The sequence below is a fragment of the Tursiops truncatus genome, chromosome 9, assembly GCF_011762595.2.
Source record: "Tursiops truncatus isolate mTurTru1 chromosome 9, mTurTru1.mat.Y, whole genome shotgun sequence".
In the NCBI taxonomy this organism is placed as follows: domain Eukaryota; kingdom Metazoa; phylum Chordata; class Mammalia; order Artiodactyla; family Delphinidae; genus Tursiops; species Tursiops truncatus.
In genome coordinates, this window is record NC_047042.1 from 65420327 (window position 1) to 65438858 (window position 18532).

General features: G+C 43.4%; 3 protein-coding genes across 9 annotated transcripts in view; 1 reads left to right on the forward strand and 2 right to left on the reverse strand.

Annotated features, from left to right (window-relative positions):
- The window catches only part of ELMO1 (engulfment and cell motility 1), a 550854-nt gene extending 544582 nt beyond the window's left edge, over positions 1-6272 (reverse strand). Inside the window, exon 1 of one of the 5 annotated variants that reach the window (XM_073809835.1) lies at positions 6132-6272. The gene's annotated coding sequence lies outside the window, so the exon portion shown is untranslated. Of the gene's footprint in view, positions 1-5933; positions 6076-6131 lie in introns of those variants that run through there. The other 4 variants (XM_073809833.1, XM_033863159.2, XM_073809830.1 and 1 more) reach the window with 4 other exon arrangements.
- Positions 6273-6566: 294 nt separating this feature from the next.
- Positions 6567-18532, forward strand: part of GPR141 (G protein-coupled receptor 141) — a 182518-nt gene continuing 170552 nt past the window's right edge. For both annotated transcript variants that reach the window (XM_019925388.3, XM_019925394.3), the window contains exons 1-2: positions 6567-7068; positions 16489-16549. The gene's annotated coding sequence lies outside the window, so the exon portion shown is untranslated. The remainder of the gene's footprint in view (positions 7069-16488; positions 16550-18532) is intronic.
- LOC109548348 (THAP domain-containing protein 5) overlaps positions 7431-18532 on the reverse strand; it is a 217697-nt gene continuing 206595 nt past the window's right edge. The window contains exon 7 of one of the 2 annotated variants that reach the window (XR_004528162.2): positions 7431-14930. The gene's annotated coding sequence lies outside the window, so the exon portion shown is untranslated. The remainder of the gene's footprint in view (positions 14931-18532) is intronic. The other variant, XR_012334035.1, reaches the window with a different exon arrangement.

Here is an 18532-nt window from a genome sequence, read left to right on the forward strand (position 1 = left end):
GTAGAATGGGCAACAGCCTGCAGGAAGCAAAAGAAGAGAATCAGTAGCCTCAGCATCACCCAAGGGAGAAACCATCCTGGTTAAGAACTCCAGTCTGGTTCACTTAGTTTGGTATTAATACATGGGGCAGGAGAAACAGCAAAAAATATGACTAGCTGGAAATTACTCTGTTAAACGTATTCCCTCCCCCAAATTGGTCCCCCCCACCCCCCCAAGTGGTTCCATGCTTTTGCTTTCACCATGACTCATCCACAGAGGAAAAAAATATGCTGGCTAAAGAATATGTGTCTATTCCCCTCGGCAAACATCATTCTCATTTTTGATTAATGAATTGCATTCTGGCTTATACGCGTCAATATCATGAGCACGCTGATGGGCATGCTGTCCCTGAGAGAAGGATCTCTGACTCCCAGGACTAAAGAGGTCAGCTTTAGAATGGGATATCCAAAGGGAGGCACTGAAAAACTTGGCCTCGGTGGTGGCAGACACATCCCTAGGTGCCACGGTAACCCAGGGCACAACCATCAGATCCCAGGGAATTTCTACCAGCATACAGGAGTGAAGGGCCCCCTGGGAGGGCCGCAGCATAGCTCAATGTGGGGATCCTGGCCTCAGACCAGGCTAGTCCAGGAGAACCAACAAGAAGAATAAGTATTCAACACAGGCGTCATGGGGCACGGGCAAGAAACAACAGGGTAAAAAGAGTCAGAAGAGGTGGGTGTAGGCTCAGATCTACTCTCCAAATACACTAGTGACATTTCACTTCTCCAAGCCACTTCTATAAGATGGGATATGAATACTATACCAGTTCATCCCCACCATTTCGCAAACAGCATTCCAGGAGGAAGCATGTCAGCTGTCGGCACAAGGAGGAAAATGTTGCATGGATCCTGTGACTTCAAGCCCCCTGGGGCAACGCTCAGTCAGGGCTTACTCAGTCCTGCCGCCCTCAAACCACTGCTCCTTATCCGGCAAGTACGACCCACCCAACCCATAGCAGTCCTGGAGCCCAGCAATTAGTACGGACGTTTTCCGGTGTTTTCTACTGAAGGAAGTTTTGCTCCCCGTATTAACTGTTAGAACGAAAATAGTCAAAACTGTAGCCTCAGTTCCTAAAATGGAGGTTCCAATAATAATCCTGCTCAGATTCTGGAAATCAGTGTTTGCGGGGGCCTAGAACACTGACTGAGACTCATCATCTCATTCTATTTATACATGTGACTAATTTCTCCACTCAGCACTAGGCCAGGTTGTTGCTGTGGTTAATTCTGTTTGATGAGCGAGCATCCCTCCTCCTGCATGGATTCCTACACAATACTTGGCTGTTCACCCCACCTTAGGCCAGTGACCAAAATCTGCTCAGACAGACCTGTACTTATCCTGTGAAAGCTTGGAAGCATAGTACTAAGTCACAAGTTAAATTAATCATGGATCAAAAGCGTGATTTGAGAGCTTCAGTTCTGGCTACGATCTATAAGTTCCAATTGTTGACACTCAGACAACCTAAATTATCCAGGGAACCGAAAACTGCAACCAGTGTTGCATTGTGCTTGCAGGCTGGCTTTGTTGTACCTAAAAATGCTGTGCTTGGCGTATTCAAAGGCTTTCACGGGCCACATGCATTTCATGGGAGCCACACTCTGTACCCTGGATGGCTGGTCTTCAAAATCCTGATATTTTGGACAGTGCTGAAGTTCTCAGCCTTTTTCTTCTTTGGTTAGCCAGTCCCAAGCCCTGGTCAACTAAGAAGCTTAATCTGATTGTGTATCACAGCAGTGTGGCTGCCACCAGAAGAGATTACTTCTGTCTTTGCAAACCTCTGAAAGTAATTAAAAGCATGCATATGGGGACCGTGAGGCATAAAATATGAAAGGAAAAGTTCAGTGAAGTAAGGTTCCAAAGACCTCAAAAACTTAAAGATCTCAAAAGCTTAAACTAAAACTTGTCCAGAAAAGAGTATTTTCACTCGTTTTATTCTAACTTAATAAATAAAATAAAACTTATTCACTAGTTTTATTCTAACTTAGTTATTACAGATAATCTACTGTCTCTCCATATCACTAAAGTGAAATACATACACTTGGCTCTCCAGCTTTGCCAGGACGTCAGCCTCGGGGCCTAGCAGACCATCAAGTTCTATAAACAGTAGTATTTTAAAAGTTAAGTCAATGACTGATGCTTTTACTGCATCTGATTCAACATTTGGAAACAGCATCTCTTGCAGGAGATTAAACCAATAGCATTTTGGGGGGCGGGGAGCTAAGTGTTTTTTAAAGTATGGCCCTATGAACCACTTTCATCAGAATCCCTGGTAAATGGTTTAAAATGTACATTCCTAGGGCCTCCAGAATTATTAAAGCAGACTTTTTTCATCATGACCCACATTAAGTGATACATTTGACATTAAGATTTGGTGTCCGTTTTGTAAAACACTCAATTTTCTATTGTACTCTCTTCTATTTCATGTTTTCAACTGCTGGTCCAGACCTAATAAATTGATATTATGATCCATTCCTAGTTGTAACGCTAAGCTTCAAAAACACGAGACTAGTTAATTAGAAGAAGCAGAACTGGAGTTGCACAATTAGCAGCAAACACTTGAGGCTTTGTGATGGAGAGAGGGTTTAGTAATTCCCCACCTTTTCTAAGTTCAACAAAATGAATGTCTTATAAATCAAACTACCCACTTGGATAGTTTCAGGCATTGAAAAGTGGTTGCAGGCTTCAGTTACAAACCTTAAGGGTACCCACTGTCTTAGCTCCGGACAGGAAACATCCTCCGTAGGAATGATTACCTCTAAACCTTCAGTGTTAAGAAAGATAATAATGTCAGCAAAGTGTGTGCTCAGAGCCCCTTGGCACACCCCTAGCCACATCCTCTCTGCAAGGCTTCAAAGCACTCCCTTCCTCCACCTTTCCCGACCCGTTCACACCCAACATCCAAAGGGGTATATTACTTTAAAACACTCAAATATTGCCCTATCTCAATTTAATAAAGGCTTACGATTTAGCAGCACTGTAGAAACCCCTCATCCATTTTCTCTCTTTCATTTTGCTTCTCCTGGGCATTTCTCATCTCTCTTCTCCCCAGCACCTGCCACCCAGCCCCTTTCTGTCTCCCTCTCCTTCTTCCCTTACTCCTCTCCTCTCCTTGTCTCCCATCTGCTGGGGGAGTGGAGTGGGATACAGTGGACGTCTCTGACTTCACTCCACTCACAGTAATTCCCTTCTTCCCAGGGGAGTCTTTCTTTGGCTAAAGTACCACACACTTTTAAAAGACATTCTCCAAGGAGAGTGATGACACAGACAGCAGATCTGAAGCAGTTATGTGTTATTAATAAACTGTTCTGGTTTTCCACTCCCCCAAGGAAATCACCTCTCTGTTCCTTTCTTCAGGCTGAAATTCTAAGGGGAGGAGTTTACTCAAGGTAGAAAGGGATCTGCAAGAAGTGTGGCTGGGCATGGGGAGAGGACAGAGGAGAAAAAGCAAAAGCCCGTTACCTGGGCTTCTTACTTGCCGCTGATGCTGCAGTATTTTGTTTTTGTGGTGTATTTCCCTGGTGAGCCTCTACCATAAAGGCGTATCTTAGTCAACAAGTATTTCTTGAGCACCTACTACATGGGAACCAGTCTAAGTTCTGGACCTGTAAACAAGACAAGGCTCCTGCCCTCGTGGATCTTCCATTCTAAGGGGAGAGACAAACAATAATCAAACAAACAAGTGAATATATAATGCCAGAGGGTAAAAAGTGCTAAGAGGGAAAATTAAGTGACTTAAAAGGACCAGGGAGTGGCTGGTTGCTATTTTATATGAGGCAGTCAGGGAAGTCCTCCTGCAAACTGACAACTGGGCAGAGACCTGAAGGAAGCAACAGAGTGAGCCAACTGGGCACTGTGGGGAGAGGCTCCTTGCGCAAAAGGAATAACACGTGCCAAGGCCCTCATGAGAGAACTTGGTGAAAAAGAAGAATGTAAGGCAGTCAGAGTAGCTGCCTGTAGTCAAGAAAGGCAGAGAGATGAGACACGGGAAAGGGGGGGAAAAGGGGGATAAGGCCATCAATAGGACCACCCATCCTGTAACCCAGTAACTGCTCCAGGTCCTGAATTCCACCCAGGTCTGGGCCAGCCTCCCAGCAACCCCCTCCCTGACACCTACCAAGCTTCTTCCCTAGTTCCCTTCCCTCCTCACACCATCCACCCTGGAGAGTCCCAACACTCTAGGTCATTCCGTCACAATTTCCCCAGAGGAGGTACAATCCATCTAATTAAAAACAAACAAAAGTGAGTAATAAGTGTGGTAAGAAATTAACATGAACCTTTAACCACAGCCCTTAAGAGATAGGAAATGTACCATAGTAAAGAGCGGGTTCAGAAGGTCAGCTGTAAGGAAGAAAAGTCTGCTACTTGACAGCAGGGGATCTGACCTTCTAACTCACAGTGCCCAGTTCTGTAAAGTTGATATATAAATACGGGTCATTAATTACTTTTATTTACTAGTTCGGTTAGGGTTAGGGTTAGACAGTAACTTTTATGCACTTTTATTTTTTTTTATAGACAAAAAACCCCAAGAACAACAACTCAGAAATTCTTCCACTGCCCCACACACCACCCCCAAGTCACTGGCAGCCGTAAACGAGGAGCCTGTGGCCTCTGCCTCCAGAGGCAGAAACCCTTGCCATAGGTTCTCTGAAATCTTAAATATAACGAACCAGATCCGCATCATTTATGGCCAGTGGTGTTAGCAGGCCCTACGTCTGAGGCACTGGACATCACGAAATATGCCCCGCGAGTCCCCGGAGCTGTCCAGAGGCACGCAGAGCAGGGTCACTACCGGGCGCCAAGCGCTAGGCTTTAGGTCAACGCAGGTCCCGCCGCCAGCAACCCCTGCCCTGAGCAGCCAATTTCAAACAGCCCCTAGGTGGCAGAGGGTCACTCGGCTCCGGAGCCCCTCGCGGTCACACACACACACACACACACACACACACACACACACACACACGCTCACACACACACACACACACACACACACACACACACACGCTCGCCGCCCTCGCGCGCGCCCGCGGCACCACACGAACTTCCCAATCCCAAACGCACACGCGCACCCCCGGGCCGGCTGAGTTCTGTATTTCCTCTTCCTCAAAGCTACTCTTGCGATCTCGGCCGCCCCTCTCTGCTCGGATTCCAGGGCCCCCGAAGCTCGGCTGCCTTCCTTCTCTTCAGGCGCACCCGGTGCGCCCCCTCTCTGAGGCAGGGATCACCCATCGAAGCCCCCCACCTCCTTTCCCGGTCCCGGGGGGACTTCGGCGTGTCCCCGGGAGGCGGGTATTTAATAACAGTCGCCCGGGGCTCCCAGCTGCCCCAACCGCCCCCTCGCGTCCCTCCCGGCCCTCCACGCCTCTAGACCATCACCGCCCCCTCCCAGGAGCGCGTTCGCCGGGGGATTCCCTTCCATCTGCGAGCGCCTGAGAAAAGCCGGGAGTCCTAGCTGCCAGTCCCTTCTCCCGCGCAGCCTCTCGGGTCTCCAAGCCCACAATTCCACACGCTCCCTGTCCCCAGCCCCCCGGCGCCAGCAGCCCAGCCCTCAGTCAGCCCCCTCCAGCCCGCCCTGACCGAAACATCTCTGCGGGTTCCCTGGCCACTGGCCCTGCGCTCCCTCCTCTGCGCCCCTTCCTCCGCTCCCACTCGCCCTCCCGCCGCCCCCTCCGCCCTGACTTTCCCAACTGGGGCAGAGTGCCCCACGCGCCCGCAGCCTTCACCCCGGCGGCCACCCCCCGCCTGCGCCGCGACGCCCCCAGGGAGAAAACAAAAGTGTCTCCGCGGCGCCCAGAGTCCCCCCGCGCAAGACGCCTCCTCCTTGCCCCAGCTCCCTCCCCGGCTGCGCTGAGGTCAGCGAGTCAGGGCGCCGCGCCAGCCCAGGAAACTTTACGAACCTGCCCGGGGTCGCAGGACGGCGGCGGCGGCGGCGGCGGCGAGGGTTCCCAGCAATCAGAGCTCTGGCGACCCCGCGACCACTGAAGGGGGACCGGAGGGTCTGTCGCCCAACTCGGGGCCCCGGCGGTGTGAGTGGCTCTGCCTCTATCCCTTGCCCATCCTCGCCGGTTCGCGCTCGCCAGAGCACACGCACTTACACTCCGGGTCGGCCGGCTGCTGCGCCGCCGGCGGCCGCTGCTCTCACTTCCTCTTCCTTCCTCCTGCTGGCCAGAGACACATTTTGCATCTGCAAGGCATCCCGAGATTAGCCGCGAAATCTCCTCCCGAGCGGACGCTGCGGAGTGGCCGCCGTCGCCCCCCGCACCTGCGCCGGGACACGCGTGGTTGGCGCGTTCGCCTCCAGCCGGCGCCCTGACGCCGGCCCACTGCACTTTGCCTGGGGGATGGGGGTGCCCACGACTTTTTGAAGTCCCCCTACTTAAAAAGAAGAAAATGTCAAACACCGTGTACGCCTCAGTTCTGCTATAAATAATATGTGTGCAGAGCATGACTTCTCGAATGAGCTCACACGCGGCGTTTTGCAGGCACTAACTCCGTCACCCTCATAGCGCCACCTCCGGGAGGCCGAGAGTACGCGGTATCTTTTTATAAGCCTTCAATTTGGGCAACTGGTTTGGAATTTTGAGGACAAACTTCGGTGGGCTGTTTTAAAGCTACCTGAAGAGGCTGATGTGTTTGTTTTGACGTTCTGCCTCGACCCTTGGACGGCGCGACAAAAGTAACAAGAGAACGTTTCCTCCTCCTCAGTCACCTGTGCATTTACCGACCAAAGGATTTATTTCTCATCAATTAAGCCAGGGACTCCCTAATTTTGCATAACTTTGCATAAAGCAAAACGTTCTACCCCCAATTTGGTATTTAGGGTACATTATTTGATTCATACAACCTACTTCAGTCCTTTTCAAAGCAGAAATCAAACACGTTAACTCCGAGTAGCTGCCAGGAGGGAAATGACAGTTGTTGGAAGGTTGCAGGAGAAACACCTGTCCTCTCCGAATTCAGAAATATCTACGCTGGCTCTACCAGAAAAGGCAAAGGCAGTTGCTATACATTCCCTGCAAAATGACAAAGGAGGTAAGTCGGGGACAGGGATGCATTAGAATGTAAGGTGGAAGCAAACCTGTTCTTTAAGTTTCAATCCCACCCCCTAGCCCCCCAAGGAGACTTAAATTTTAACCATGTGCCGACTGTCCATTAGCAGCCAAGAGTTCCAAGTAGCTATTGAACGCTTGAAATGTGGCTAATGCTGAGATGTTCTGTTAAGTGTAAAATAGACACTAGACTTCGTGTGAAAAACAGAATGTAAAATAGCTCGTTAATAATTTTAATGTTGATTACATCATTCCAACAAATGATGATAGTTTAGATGTGATGACTCAGTTGGGTTAAGATATAAAATGTATATTATATACACTAAAAATAATTTCACTGGTTTGTTTTTACATTTTTAACACGACTACTAGGAAAAGTAGGACTATACACATGGTTCTCATTAGCGGCTTATATTATATTTCTAATGAACTGCCCTGATCTGACCCCTTATTACATGCATAACCCCAGGAGGCAGTATTAGTAGCTGGAATATTCGGGTCCAGATCATTATAAACTAATAACTTAAAACAGTATGATTCCAGGAAAGTAATTTCACTTCTTTATTTCTTCATCTGTAAAACAGTAATGATACAATAATAACAGTCAACAGGGCAGCTATCAAATGAGGTAATTTAATAAGCAGTCAGTAAATGGAGCCTTTACTAATGATGATGAGACACTTTTATAGTGATAAGTATGAATCTTATCCACAACTTTCTAGCTAAGGCACATAAAGACCTTTATTTTAGTGCAGACTCCATGAATACTCGGTAAATGTTAGGTGTCATAATTGTTCCAAGGGTAGACGGGGAACTTTGCACAGCAATTAGACAAATCCACCTCCCTGTAACCTTTGCTCCCAGCTCTGCGCTCTGCAGTTAACACAGAGTAAGTCACATCCTTCCTGCAAGAGATAATCTTTCAGATCTTTGAAGATAGCCCTAGAATTCTACCTAAACTTTCTCTTCCGAGGATTAAATATTGTCAGCTACTCTAACTCCTTTTCATGTGATATGGCTTCAAATCTCTTTCACCATTTTTTAAAGGACACCTGTCTCTGCCTTTTAAAAAAGTTAGTTGTCATATAAATTAACTAGCTAACTAACTAACCATGAAAAACTATTTATAAGCTCTTGTCAATTATTTTTCAGATACATCTCACTGTTAATCCCAGTGCAAGGGGAAGACTGGAAATTCTTTGCTGTGTTACGATTAGGCCATGTCCATGCTTATGAAGTTAGTCTTGGAAACCAGTTTCTGGTCCACCTTCTCTAAGTCTCTTTGGACTTGATTTAGGCATCCAGTGTCTCCCCATGTCTGCAGGTTAGGTTAGAACACTAGGGTCCTGGATGACACCCTACTAAGAAGCTCCCTCCACCATGGTGGGGATCAGCATTCTTTGAGTTCACTGGTTCATTCAGTTACTAATGACCTTCTTAACTGTGCCATTACCAAGTCTTATTTTTCTATTGTATTCATAAAGACATATTAGATGTGTCAAATGCCTTAGAGAAATCCACCTTCACCCTGGGCTAGCTGGTGGTCTGCAGTGGGCACTTTTGTAGAGCGGGCAGTGTGGTGGTAACATGTAGAAGGGCTCCATCTCTGGACTTGGTTGTTGGATATAAATTCCAGCATTGCCATTTACTGGCTGCATTACCCTATGCAAGTGACTTAACTTATGGACTAAAACTATACCTACCTGGGAGGGTTGAGTGAGGATTAAATGAGTTGATACAGTAAAGCTCTTAGAACAGGGCTTGGCACATAGAAGCACTCACTAAATGTTAGCTTAGCTATTATCTATAACAGTCCTCTACTCAGTAAACAAGAGCAACATCTCCTCCATTTTCCCACGCATCAGTTTCTACCCATAGGGCAGGGAAAGAGCTAGTATCACGACTCTGATTTTATTTCAGCTCCTGGTCAGAGACTGGGCCGTTCAATCCCACAGGTCATGCTGTGGTAGAGAGGGTGGCCATTATAATAAGGATCAGGACCCAAGGGCAGCTCATCACTTGCAGTAAGTCCACCAGGGCAGGGCTAGGCTCTCTGCAGTTGGGCCAGCCTCATCTACATCTCAAATGGTTGGGGAAGTGGACTCAGTGTCTCCCCTATAGGACCACCCATCTCAGTCTCAAGATGGCTATAGGAGAAAAGGAAGCACGGCAGAGAGAGCTGGCTAAAGAACAAAATTCCCTGAAGCCTGAGGTCTAAACTGCTTCCCGCAACCATGCTTACAAGACAGCTTTGCACTGTTGATGGATAGAGAGGTATTTGGGCGAATTTCCCAGATTTAATAACTCGATCCTGTGTTTCCAACATCTTTATTCTTCCTTGTGTTTACAGAACTCCAAGAGAGGAGGGATGAGTACCCAAATGTCACCATGAAACCCCAAATTGCAAAAATGGCCTGTTATATTTTTAATCAATGATGACTCATGTTGATCAACTCTTTCCTTCCTAAGCATTCACAAATATTCATTTCTAATTCATTTTAAAAAAACACTTACTGAACTGCAAATAAGCCCTGTGCATTTAATAATACATTTCATAATTTGCTTCAGAATTTTGCCTCAAATCAGCCTCAACTTCCTTGATCTGTAGCTTGAAAAATCTATTCTCTTTTCCTGTCTTAGAATCAGGCTCACGATGGCTTGACTCCAGTCTTGAAACAGCTCTGGGGGTAGAGAGAGTGACCTCAGCTCCAGGAAGCTGCTATACCAGAGATAACAATGTCTGGGTAGCAGGCAGACACCTGCAGTCCAGAGCCACTGGGGTCAGCCCTGGGACAAGCAGAGTGACAAGGGGGTCTGTATGCCAGGGCCTTCCTTCTCTCCATCATTCCTTAATTCAATGTGCACTGAAGGCCTTAAATGTGAGCTACCGTGGGAGGAAGGGAGGCTACAATGGTGAGCATGAGAAGCATGGGGGGCCCCTCCTGGCACTTCCAACCTAGTTAAGAAGACAGAATGTAGTAGAAGAACATAGTAATAACCAAATATTGAAGTACCATGTGGAGGTAGGGATGCTACCATCACCTGTAAGTCTCCCTGGGAAGCTCTGCTAGAGTTGGAACCTGAAGGATGAGTGAGTATACGTTAGCCAGGACAGTGGGGGAAGGCGGTGGGCTGGGTAATGGGGAGGGGTTCTAGATCAAAAAAAGCAGTTTGCACAAAGGTCTATAGGAATCATAGTGCACGCAGCACCTTAAAAAAGTCAATTTGGTTAAAGTGTGAGAATATCAAAATTGAATCTAAGAGCACAGGGCAAAAGCCAAAATTTGGAAGCCCTTGGCAGTCATACTGAATATATTAAGGATAATGGGAAGGCACTGAAAAGTTTTTTGTTCGGAATTCTTTTGTTTTGTTTTGTTTTGTTTTCCAAGTGGAATATTTTAAGCAAGAGACTATCGTGGTTGGTTTTTTATTTTAAAGGTTCATCCTACCGAATAGAGAATGGATTAGAGGGGAGACAAAAAGGCACGTGGGAAGAACTGATAGGGAGTTATTGCAGGAAGCTAAGGCTAGAGAAGATGGAGCCTAAGTCACCAAAACCAAGGGCCTGGGGAGAACTGGAGAAACGGAAATGTTACAAAGGAAGCAGAGGGCCCGTAGAACAGATGGTCGGTCATCCTAGTTGTAGAGGCCCACAAACAAACGATTTGCTTTTGCCTTGCTGCCTCAGCCCAACCAAACACTGAACTTGGTTGGCCTTCTTGTAACCCTGTGTCCAACATGGTACTACCTGCAACACTTGCCCTCAGGTCAAGGACGGGCTCGAGAAATGATGAAAGGGGTGACTCTACTCTTGTTTGGCTACTGACCATTTCTGTGACACCATTACTCTGGGTTCATGCCCAGCAGATCCTCATTTCATAGTAATTATAAATTGTCCAGTGGTGGAGGACACCCATCAAAACATGTAAACTTTACTCCCTGCACCAGCTCCCTCTGCTCTAGCCATCCCACCCTATTTTTAAACAAAAAATATCTCCATGGACTGCCAAGTCATCCATTAACCAAATGCATTCTCCTGTTTGGATTTGTGTTTAGCAGGGCATTTATCAAGACTTTCAGATCTATATCCACTCTCTACCTCCCCTTGCCCAAAGAATAATGGCCAAAGAAATTGCATTGATCAATAACTCAAGGAATCCCTACAGTGTTACAGTAAACACTGACAAGAGGATTGACCCACCAGTCTCATCAGAGCAAAATCTGCAAAGTGTTCAAATGTCCAGGCTTGTGGAGTTTATAGATATGGAAAGGAATCCCAGCTCTACTTCTTAATAGCCATGTGACCTTGAACAAATTATTGTATTTTTCTCTGAGCCTATAATATGGAGTTGATTATATGATGATACTTCTCTCAAGCAATGCCTAGCGTATAGTAAGTACTCAGTAAATTTAGCCAAGATGAATGTTAACCACTCTGCACTAGTAATGGCTATTAACCTCTTCTATAATGGTCAGGTGGAAGTACAATAATCTTTATTTTTTCTTTAAAAAAATTTTTAAAGAAATATATGTCAAATGTTTTTTTAAAATATAAAATAGTAAATGAAAAGTAAAACTCTCTCCCCCCTACCCCCGCCATTTCCAGTCCTGGTCCCTAGAGGTCAACACACTTAATCATTTCTGTTTTTAATTATTTAGGTGATTAGTGCCATGGTTCTAATTGTCTATACTATTATCTCTTGGTTTATCAATTTCATACAGTATCTTATTTATTCCTTTCTATGAAAGATTTCTAAAACTTTGGCTTACCCCTTCTTTCTCAGTTCTTCTTCTTTCTGATTATAACATCACATTTTGGTGTTTTATTGATGATAGTGTTTTATTTATTGACACAGACCTTCTGATATTATCATTCATGTCACTTCACTTTCTCTCATTCTTTTCATCCTATGAGTCTTTATACTGTCCTCTAGGAGAGTACACTGGCTCTGTCTTCCAGCTCGTTAATTCACTCTTTAGCCTTGTCCATTCTTACCTTTAATTTATTTTAGTTTTTTGTTTGTTTTTGATGATCAAAATTTTAATTTCCAGATTCTCTAATCGACACTTTTTATAATTACCTCTAGTGGATGCTGTGTGCACCACACAAACCCCTTCCCCTTTCCTTTCTATCCTCCACCCCCACCTCAGGACCAAGGTGCTCAGTTGTGGAATCACCACCCTGTCCCTGATCCCCCCAGGCTGCTGAGAATATCGGTGTTGATACCTCATGCCTGAGTACCTTTCCCTGAATTGCCCTCCCTTGCCCAGTTCAGAGCATCTCTTCAAGGCCATCCCAGCTCTAGAGCCAAAAAGAGATCAGCTGAGGTTTCCTCCCATGTTAATTTTCGCTATATCTGATCCAGTCTACTCTCCAAAACTCTGGTGTCCTTTCTTTCTCCTTCCTTCCCTCCCTCCCTCCCTCTTTTCCTTCCTTCCTTCCTTTTCTGGTGTGGCTACACACTCTTCTTTTTAGCCCCAGGGGGTTGGGACTAGAGGAGGACTAGATGTGTGTAATTATGACATTATATTTCCAAACTTAATACTAGTTTTACATTTTCAGTGTTTATTACATTTATATTCTGCTACCTTCTTTCCTGACACTATAATGAAAGTTTCTTTATATATTGTCTATTAGTTGATTCTAAAAATTTTAAAGCAGAGTTTACAGTATTATATGTTATTACACATGGCAGAGGCAAATAGCATGACTGCACTGAAAGAGAAGGAATATAATCGTATGTCATTAAACCAGTCACCCCTGAAGAAGAATGTGTCAGGAGTCAAGACTGAACAGATTCTCTCTTCTAAAGTCTGTCAGTTGTCCACAATTTGGGTATATTTTAACTTACTTCATGGAGGCATAGTGACTTTATGGTTTTTTCCCTCCTTGGAGTCTGAAATTGCCAAAACATATTAAAGTCTTCCATGTCCTTACACATGGAATCCACTTTACTCTTGAAGACATTCTCCACAGAGCCTTCAGATTTTCTGTCCCATTGTCGCCTACTCCCTCACTGTTTTCCTAGAATTTCTTTCCATTACCCTCTCGTTATGTCCCCCATTTCTCGAATACCTTGTCTTCTGCTTTCTAAGACTCTTTTTTTTTCACTGAAATACATAACCAAAATTTTTTTTTTAGAAAGTGTGAATGGAAGGCCAACATTTCTGAGAACCTTCATGTCTGAGACTATCCTTACTTTGCAGTTACATTTGATTGGCAGATTAGTAGCCATCAGAACTCTTAAAAACATGGCTTCCTGTCTTCCAGCTGATAAGAAGTCAGAGGTCAAAACCATCTTCTTCTTTTGTGGTTTGCCTCATGTACCAGTGTGTGTGCCTATGTGTATGTGTTTTCATTTCTAGAAGCACTTAGAATCTTCTCTTTATCCTTGACATTCTGAACTGTTGTCAGGATGGAAATGGGGGAGGGTATTTTATCACTGTTCCCTCTTCGCACTACATAAGCCTTTCAAACGAAGACTTGTCCCTTTCAACCTCAGGAGATTTCTTTCTGTATTTTCTTCATTTTCATCTCATTTTTTATATTCTCTTTTCTGGAAGTTCTATCTAAATCATTGTTGGACCTTCTGTATCACATCTCCTTATCTCCTACATTTCTTTCCTTTTTTTGCTCTGTGCTTTTCTAGAAGATTCCTGACTTTATCCTCTGACCCCTTTAGTGAATTCTTTTAGTATCAGCCATCATTTTTTTTTTTTTAGTATTTCTGATTGTTCCATTTTTCATAGCAGCCAATTCCTTTTTTAAGGACATGTCTTCTCGAACCTCTTCGAAGATTCTAATTAAAAACGGTTTTGTTTTGTTTATAAATTCTCTGTTTCCAGAATTATCTGTTAATTTGAGGTTCATTTTTTCTGTTTGTTCACCTTGGTTCTTGTCTCTGGGACTGATGGTTTTCTTTGATAGTCCAGTGATCACAGATTATCGGTTTATATTTCCTAATATTTATATCTGTGAACACGGATAGTATATGTGTAGGTATTTTCAGGCATATCTTTTAGTTTCTTCAGACAGTAGCTCTCCATTTTTAACTAAGTGGTAAACAGTATTGATGCTGGTCACCCTCTAAATATAGGTGGGTCCCACTGACCCAGCTGTTCTGTACTCAGTCCTTGATTATTGCTTAATTAAATTCCTTGATTACTGCTCCGTAGTCCATTCTTGCTCCCAGTGCCTGCAGCCTCTGAGCCAGCATAAGGTTTGCTGGACAGATCTGCCCCTATGTCTTTGTATCATCCTTCCCCTGTGTCTCTTCTAAGTAACAGCTCCCTCCACTCTGATAGATGATCACGAAGATCTAGTCCACCTTCCATGCTACATAATTTCATCAAAACTCTGGCCTCTGTTCCCCCATTCTGTTCTCTCTGTGGTTACCTATTGATCCCCTTTTGTATACCTTTACTGTTATTTCAATGGGATTTTTGGACAAAGGTGAGAAAACCCAAGTGTTCAGGCTACCATCTTCAACACAAACCTCCCTTAATTTTCCAAATCACTTCACTCTAATTTAGCACCCACTTACTGAGTTGGCTGGAGATCCAATCTCAGTTGATTGTATAGGTCCATCACCCCCTCCACGATCATATGAGTGGATGAGAATGTTTATGGGTGACCCCCAAAGAGGTCTTTTGGTCTGTGGCTTCTTCATGTTGGAGCCTCCGTGATGAGGGCTGACAAGTCTGCCGGCGTTGCAGGTCATTCTGCCACACATGGAGATCTTGCTTGCTGTGGTTTCCAAAGCCCTGGCACTCAGTTCCCCATGCTCTGGCCCCCATGCAGCCAAGCTTTCCCACTCCTCATGAACAGGAGGGCTTACCTGTATTCTTCAAAATGTCAATGTCATGAAGATTTAAAAAAGAAAGAAAAAAAAAACAGTGAGGAAAAAATAAAGAGATTATTCCAGACTATAAGAGATAAAAAATGTTAATCACACATAAATAATACAATGAGTAAGTTTTGATTAGATCCTAATTCACTGGGGAAAGCTGTAAAATGTACTATTGGGACAACTGGGGAATTTAGTCACTGTATAGTAGATGATATGGTATTTTTCACTTTCTTGTGTATAAAAATAGTATTGGGCTTATGGAGGAGAATGTCTTAACATATATATATATATATATATATATATATATATATATATATATATATATAAATGAAATTGGGCAAAATGTTAACAATTCTTGAACATACAAGGAGGGTACAAAGGCATTTATTTAAATAGCCTTTCAAATTTTCTGTATGCTTGAAATTTTTCAAAATAAAACGTAAGGGACAAAATTATGTTTTTTGGAGGGAGCAGTCCTGAGTTATTTTATCGAAAGCTGGCAGGGACTTAGATTTACTTGTATTGGCCAGCTGATGCAGAATACTTGGGCCGATTCCACTGAATTAATAGATTTCTCCTGTAAGGTGCTCTCCTTGAGCCTTAGAATCTTGTCTACTGGAATGAAGTGGGGTCTACCAAGTTCTTGTAAAAAGCTACAAGAGACATCTTTCATCTCTGAAGAGACATCTTTTATGTGAGACTCTATAAGGACAACAACAAAAGGACAAGTTGAAAATGACTGAACTCATGTTGAATGAAAACTATACATATTTAATAGTTTAGTTAACATGTGTACTTATATTTTACAAATGCTATAGCATGAAACCCTGGCCTTAACCTCCAATTTTTTGCTTATTAAGCACTGGGTCTAAAGATCTATCTGGAGTTTCTTCTTTAGTCATCTGAGTTATAACTTGTCAATTAACTTTATCTAAGGCCTACAGTATTAGGAGGTGAAATCCTTCCTTCTATCTAGAACTATTACTAATTACTATTACTAATAATGTATAGGGTACAGGCAAGTCCTCTTATAGAACAGCAAACACTCTGGATTTGCCTGTTACCTATGGTTTCATTTTATTTATCCCTCTATCCTTTGTGCTTCTGTAGGCGTTAGGTGTGATGAGCTTCAGGTTAAACATTTCTGGCATGAACACTTCATGGGTGATACGGGTGCTTGATGCTGCATCCCATCATATATGCATTGTCAGTCTGTGCCACTCTTGGGAAGGTTGTCACCACCAGCTAGATTAGGCCAGTGAAAAAGGACATTGTCCTTTGACAACTAATAAGAAATCTGTGGGAGGATATTTTACACTGTACAAGTAGCCTATTCCAGAACAATCTTTTACCCAGTGATTTTAGCATCTACTGATAATTCTCCCCAATTACAATTTAATTCCAGCTGGCTTCCTATTTACTTTAGTTTATTTCCCCAGTTCTGAATTCCAGAAACCATATCTCACTTCTCTTTCACCTACAAGTCCCCTGGAATGGACGTTTATCCCTATTCTCACCTGGATTTGAACCTCCCTTCTTTTGTTCTCTTTCAGACTCAACTCATGTCGCTAGTCTTCCATTGTCTTTGCTCCAGTTTCTCTCCCTACAACCCAGGTAAGTACTGTCTCCTTCAAAGGCGGAAAGAATTTGGCATATATGTTGTGCCGTAAGGGCTTATTTCTATCTAGGCATGCCATTTACTACATTAGCACTACATGCTTTTCAGAGGGATAGAGAGGGCTTCCAGAAGGATCTTGGTGGAAAATATGACAATGTATTTTGTCATGAAAGGGTCCCAAGAAAAGCCAAGAAACTGTTCCTTGTTTGCTTTCTGCTATTAGAGATAATTTCATGTCTTTACTAATTAGTGGAATCAGAGAATCTTCCTGTCAAAGACCACACCTGCAATCTCAACACCCTTTCCTTCTGCATTTACTGGGCTAACTTCTCCTGCAGGACCCAAAGAAAGGCAGACACACAGCTGTGTAAAGATCACAAGTGAAGGAGGGGGAATTTGCATACTATAAACTTGATGTCAAATAGATGAAGCTCACATCCTCGTGTTACAATGTTCCCATCAGCCTTCTGCAGTTTGAAGCTTTGATAAGTTTTTTTTCCAGGTTTCCTCTATTTTCACCTTTGGGGTTCATTATTCTTCTATACCTTGGTTTTTTGGGCCTCTATTCCTACTTTACTCTTTTTCCTATCCTCCATAAACAAATTTAATTTGCACCAGTTTCTTGATTTCTGTGAAAGTAAGGCCCTTCTGTTCTGAGCAGTAGTTTCTCTCCAGGTTGCAGGTTTAAAGTGTTCTCTTAAACCGTGAAAAGTTTTCTTGTGCCCCTTTGCAGTCAATCTCTCGCCTCCCTTCACCCAGCTCTAGGTGATCACTGATCTGCTCTCTGACACTACGGGTTAGCTTTACCTGTTCTAGAAATCCATATAAACAGAATCACAGAGCATATACTCTTTTATGTCTTGCCTTTTTTCGCTATGTGTGACGTTTATATCGGTAGTTCACTTCTTCTTACTGCTGAGTAGTATTGCATTGTACAGATATATCATTATTTATTCATTTATTTACTCATCTGTGGTTGGCCATTTGGTTTAGTTCTAGTTTTTAGCTGTTATGAATTAAACTGCTACAGAGGTTCATGTAGCTTATGTGTGAACGTATATTTTCTTTTCTCTTGGGTAAATGTCCTATTTATTGATTATGGCAATGATTCCAGGGCATATCAATTTGTCAAAACTCATCAAAACCTTAAACTTAAAATTAGTCATTTTGTCTTTCAGTAGGGGACTGGCTAAGCAAACTGTGGTCATCCATACCATAGAATAATGCTCAGCAATATAAAGGAATGAAATATTGATGACAACTTGGATGAATTTCCAGGGAATCATGCTAAGTAAAAAAAAAAAAAATCCTACCCTAAAAGGTCACACATCACACACTGTGTGATTTCATTTAAATATCATTCCTGAAATGACAAACCTATAAAAATGGAGAACAGATTAGTGGTTGCCAGGGGTCACCGATGGTGGATGGGAAAGTGAGGGAGAAAGGAGGTGTATGGTTACATGAAGGTTGCATGCGGGATCCTTGTGATGGAGCTGCTCCTCTTTTCCAAATAAGCATGTGAATTTGTTCCCCTAATGAGTCTAGTATTTGGGACACAAACAGGGAAAGTAAAGGGCAAGTGAGATTCCCTATATATTTGCCTGAAGGCAAAAATCTTAAATAGCATTTTGTTTCCACGAGCAAAAACATTTTAGATGAACCTAAAGAAGGTAGGCTCTCTTTTCTGGAAAATACACTATGGATTTGAAGATAAGTTCAAGGTAGGTTACATGAATAACATAATTATGTTATCTTGAGTACTCATAACTGAGGTGAGATCTTCAATTTGCATATAAACTTATGAAAATAGGAAAGTTCTGTAATATTTGGGGGAAATGATCTGTGGTTTATTCCAAAGAGATTAATTATAAAGAGAAAACAGTTTAGCATTCTGGATAGTGGGTTGTGGGTATGTTACTTTTAAGTAAGATAAAAAATAACTTTTTCTAGATATTGATATTCCTTGTCTGAAATTT